Below are 5936 nucleotides of genomic sequence, written 5' to 3'. Positions count from 1 at the left end.
CTTCGGGATAAGAACAAATACAGTCTGTGTTCAATCTATTCAATTAGAACAGAACAAGGATTTATCTCAACACAACAAATCAGCAAACCCCATTCTGGTAGAATCCCACTTAGTATTTATGTAAGCTTAATGAAACCACCGATGGGGTTTCTTACAAGGCGAATGGCCTTCAGGAAATATGTCTGCTAAACACTCTTCAATAATGGTTTGGGGGGAATAAATAAGTGATATGGGCTGGTTCTCCAAGTCCCTTGAGTCTCCCTCAGGCTTCAGATCTCTGCAAGAGCTCAGATCTCACAAACAAATGTGGAGTTGAGGCTTGGATGTTGGGCAGAGGAGCAGTGGGCTTCTAGACTCCCAAGCACCAAGCTCTTTGTACTGTCTTTTGGGGGGTAAACCTGTCTCCTAATACAAGGCCAGGATGGTATTTCTATAGAACAACTCGGCCCTCAGCAAAGTGGGGTTCCAAAGTGGGGGAAGGGGGGAGAAGGCCATTATCAACAATTCTTATGACAACTGGTGCCTTGTTCAGTGTTCATGACCTGTCTGGCTCTCCAAAAGCTTCCCATCTCTCTCTTTCTCCTCCCAAGTTGGAAAGTATCCAAAATGGAGTAGTAAATTACAAAGTCATGCTAGTTGTGAGTAACAAAGTCCCTCTGCCTCGACTTCCCAAGCCTGTCTAGTGACATTCCGAGGAGCTTGGGCACATTGATGGCCCTGGGGGTTCATTCTTGATCAGTTGCACATCTCCCTATCTTTCAGGCACGGGGCTAAGCCTTGCACAGGTCACACTCGAAGAGAGAAGTGTCCATTTCTGCCTCTACTTTATAGAGGAGGAGACAGGATCAGAGAACTTAAGGGACAGGAGTTAAAGGCAGACCTTCCCTGTCTGGTTTCTGAGTTCAAGCTCTGAACTGCGACCTCACACCCAGATGATGGATAAATGAATGCAAAGGATAACTTTCCTAAGTGCACGTGTGTATGGAGCCCAGGAAAGCCCTGACATAACTGCGCATGAGTGTTTGCTCCTGATAAAGCTTGGGTTTCTGGATTTCAAAGCCTTCGGGAGAATCTTGCAGCTAATTAGATCTAAGGGTGAGATCCTATTATTAACAGACTGAGAGAATAAGAGGAGTTTCAAAAAATTATGTGTCAACTAGTCAAATCTTGTCTCCTTAATTTATTTTCATTGAACTCCCAGTCTCCAAACTTTTAAGTCTATATGGGGGAGAATACTGTACATAGAGCCCTTCCCAAGATGCCTGCGCCTTACAACCAGTTTGTGCATGCCCCCTCAATTTACAGATGAGGACCCAGGAAGGGAAGTCACCTTGCTAGGATCACACAGAGCCAAGCTGGCCCCCCAGTCATCACATCCTCAGCTTCATAATCCTTGCAGGATGGCAATGTCACTTATCTGCTCTTTGAAAGACAGGGGATGGCATTTCTTTGGGATCCAGGAGTTCCAACCCCAGTGGTCCTTATTTACAAAGATGCTAACTCCATTTGCTTTGCTTGGCAGGCCCCAGGTGGCGGTGATGCAGTAGGTTAATAGCCTCTTTGAATATGAAGACGTGTAAATTGGGAAGCAGCCGAGTGTAATGGAAAAATATATGTGAGAGTTGAAGGCTGCAGTTTGGATTCTGGGTCTGCCCCTCATGTATTTGATCCTGAGGACCTGTGTCACCTCTCCAATCCTGTTCTGCTCACCGTGGCAGCCTGGGTGTTGACAGCAGAGCCTGGCACATGTCCAGGGACATCTCCACACATCCAAATATAACGCATTCTTTTAACAAGTCACTGAGGGGTGCCTGGGTGGCTTGGCTGGGTAAGCAACTGATTGCTGATTTCGGTTCAGGTCACAATCTCATGTTTTGTGGGACTGAGCCCTGTGTCAGGCTCTGCACTGACAGCAAAGAGCCAGCCTGGGATTCTCTCTCTCTCTCTCTCTCTCTCTCTCCCCATCCCCTGCTTCCTCTCTCTCAAATAAGTAAATAAACTTTAAAAATAAAATTTCAAAAAGTATAAAATATCATTGAAAAATCGCCATCATGGTCTGTGTATCAGCCTGCCTGGCTCAACTTTGTGTAAGTCTCTGACTATGGGAAATAACCTGATAATGTTAAGCCTCAGTTTTATTGTCTAGAAAATAAAGGTTATAAGAGAACTCACTTCAAACAGCTGTTGAGAAGACCACATGAGAACACAGGCATAGTACTTTGTAGCTGGACAATACTCAATAAACTTTTTCTATGTTTACCTTTCTATGTACACACGGGGAGAGGTGGTGGGAGATGGAGAGAGAAAGTTCAGAAGGGACGCGACTTGGACTGACCCTCAGGGCTATACCGTAGAATTGAACTTATTCTTAGGAGTACCCCATTTTATGGAACTAATTCTAAATTGTGCGAAGCTTGGGAAAACTGTTTCCTTTTTTTTTTAATGTTTATTTATTTTTGAGAGAGAGAGAGAAAGAGCAAGTGGGAGAGGTGCATAGACAGAAGGAAACACAGAATCTGAAGCAGGCTCCAGGCTCCAAGATGTCCGCACAGAGCCTGATGTGGGGCTCAAACTCACAGACCACAATATCATGACCTGAGCCAAAGTTGGCTGCTCCTTGGGTGCCTCCTTAGGTGCTCCTTGGGAAGCCGGTTCTACCACACTGTAAATGTGGCCAAGACAAGTATATCAGAGAGGCTAATTGGACTTCTTTCCCTCTACCTTTGTACTTTCGCCTTCCTTCCTTCCTTCCTTCCTTCCTTCCTTCCTTCCTTCCTTCCTTCCTTCCTTCCTTCCTTCTTTTCTTCCTTCCTTCTTTACTTCTTTCTTCAGCCTGGACATCAGATGGCACAGTGCCTTTGCAAACTTTTCCCTCTGGGGTGCCCAAATCCCAACTGGACGCCCTTCCCAGAAGCCTAACCCTGAGTGGGCGGTGAACACAGGGGGAAGTTTAAACCCATCCCACTTAGCAGGAAAGCAATACCTCCAGATCTTATTATAATCCTCTGTTCTTTCTCTCTTCTGTTCCTTGTCACCAAGGTAGTTGGAACCTCGTCTTCAGCCTCCTCCTCCTCTCATCCTGTCTGATTCATGTGTTGATGTCTCGATGCCGAGCCAGCTGCTGCAGTCAACAGTGATATCACAGGCAGGATTTATTAGCAGCAAGAGCATCTGTTGGGAGAGAGCAGGAGAAGCTGGGGGATGCTCTGTGGGGAGAGAGCTAGGCAAGCTCAGCCTGGGACAGTGAGCAAGGTCACTGCCACACTGTTATTCCCTACTAATAACAACTACAATAATAATGCATTCCTTATGACCTATAAATGATACAGAACCAAGTGCCTTTCAACTTATTCACTTCAATTTCCCTAATAACCCTATGAGAATTCCTAATTTTAGATGGGCAAACTAAGATTCAGAGGCATTAGTAGCTTGCCCAATTTTGCACTGCTAGGTATTAATAAAGGTAAGGTTTAAACTTAGGTTTGAGGGAAGATATGGTCTGTGCTTGGGACCTGAACTTGATCCCATTCAAAAAGCTGCCCCTGATAGGAAAAGAAATGAAGGGACTATGTCTCGCATATTCTCGGGGGCGAGAACAGGTATCACATACCAAGACAGGAGAGAAAGGTGTAAGGATTGGCACATGGTTGGTGCAGGAAGCATGGAGAGGTGGAGTGGACAGGATCAGGCAGGAGACTTATACACAGGTCGGAGCAGATACCAACCCCCCCCCCAAAAAAACCAAAACAAACCCCACTTTGATCTGGCTACAGATACTGACCCTAGAGGTACAAGTAAGCAACTGAGGCCTGATGTTGAGGCATAAGCCTAATTCCAACAGCCAAGACAGTAGCAGACCCTGGTAATATAAAGATCAAGGGAGCAGACTGACCCTTCTGGGAACCTGGCTGGGAATGGGGGCCGAGGATCAGACACTGGCTCTGGTAAGGAAGGCTGGCCGGAAGCAGGCAGAGCAAGGTGGGCAGCACCTTGGACAGTGGCAGAATCCTGATGAAATCTATGGGAGGAGCCAGGCAAAACCTAGGGGCAGGGCTCAATCCCTTTCATGGCTATTTCTGTACTGAGCACAAAGGAATCAAAGATGCTATCTGGGTACTTGAGAAGTTAGTTCACAGTCTACTGGCAAATAATTGAAGTGCACCATGACAGGCGATAGTTATCATGGGGAAGCATGGAGCCCCATGGAGAGGGAACCAACTCCTCCTCTTGATGGGGGGCGGGGGTGGGGATTGAAGAACCTTCACGGAGTCAATGGTATGCTACCATCTCCACCAGGGGAAGGAAGAGGTGGGAGGTGCAGGGAAGTCTCAGCAGAAGGCGCAGCAGATGCAAACACACGAAGGTGGGAAATAGCCTGATGCACACTGGAAATTAAATTGAGTTAGATTACCAATGCCGGAGGATGAAACGCAGATAGGGGTGAAGGGAGAGAATACAGGAAGAGAGACAGAGGAGCGAGACCTGAAAGACCTTTGAAAACCCTGTTGAGGAGTATAAAGACCAAAGAACCTCAGCATCTGACTTTTCTTTAGAAACCAGTAGTGTTGATCAAGCAAGAGTGAACCCACACTGCTGTGTAACTGAGGGCTAGAGACTAGATGCCCCACAGAGAATGGCAAACACACCCTGGCTGTGTGTCTTCCTCTTCCACATCCCGGCAAGCCTGGGCAGGACACCTGCATTTTATTTTGAGTATTTTAAGCAGGAGGGGGATGTAGTCTTATCTTTACAAATACCTCTGCGTTTTCTAGGAAGGAAGGATTGAAAGAATACTTAATAGTTGGCTACAAATGTTTTGGTGGGAAGTAATGGGGTTTGTATCATGATGAGGGCAGAGATCGAGAAAATTAAATGCAAATGTAGATACAAATATATGAGAGAGAGAGAGAGATTTTTAAGGAATTATTTCACTTAAACAATTGCGGAGACTGGCACGTCCAAAAAAAAAAAAAAGTCTATAGGGTAGACCAGTAGGCTGAAGGCCCAGGGAAAAGGCACAGTTGGAATCCACAAGCAGCCTGCTGGCTGAATTCTCTTCTCTGCCAGGGAAGTCTGTCTTCTTTTCTAGTAAGGTCTTCAACTGATTGGATTAGGCTCATCCACATAATAGAGGGTTTTTTGCTTTACTTAGAGCCTACAGATTTAAATATTACTTTCATCTCAAAACACCTTCACAAAAACAACTAGAATAATGTCTGGCCAAATATCTCTGGACCATGGCCACGCCAGTTGAGCTATAAAATTGACCATCAGAAGGGAGAAATTGTTCAAGCTTGTTGATATCAGAATGCAAACATTTGGTCTACAACAGGTGTCTGAGATACTGGCAGCATTCTGGTTTATAATCTGAGTAGTGGTGACACACGTTTGTCCACTCGGTGCAAGATGTTTGATTTACACATCTAGGATTCTTGCTTTCATCTGTGTATGTTAGAATTCTACAAAAATGTTTGGTTATATACCCATGACCCCTTTCCTGTAACACGTTATTTATCTACTTCAGAGAAAAACTTTTTTAAAAATGTTTATTTATTTTTGACAGAGAGAAAGCACAAGCAGGGGAAAGGCAGAGAGAGAGGGGGACAGAGGATCCAAAGCAAGCTCTGCACAGACAGGCTGAGAACAGCAAGCTGCATGTGGGACTCGAACCCACAAACTGCGAGATTGGGACCTGAGCAGAAGTTGTATGCTCAACCTACTGAACCACCCAGGTGCCCGGACTTAAGGGCAAAACTTCTTGAAGACATTTTCTATTCTTGCCAGATCCACTTCCACACATCTCTTTTTCTTTTCATTTTACTTCCATCCAGTTATATTTTCACAACTTCACCGACATGATTTAAAATCACCGACACTCTCCCCACCTCACCATGTTGCCAAATCCAGGGGGCACACAGGTCCTCTCTGACTTTGCA

Source organism: Suricata suricatta, chromosome 8 (genome assembly GCF_006229205.1).
Source record: "Suricata suricatta isolate VVHF042 chromosome 8, meerkat_22Aug2017_6uvM2_HiC, whole genome shotgun sequence".
Taxonomy (NCBI): Eukaryota; Metazoa; Chordata; class Mammalia; order Carnivora; family Herpestidae; genus Suricata; species Suricata suricatta.
This window is presented reverse-complemented; position numbering follows the sequence as displayed.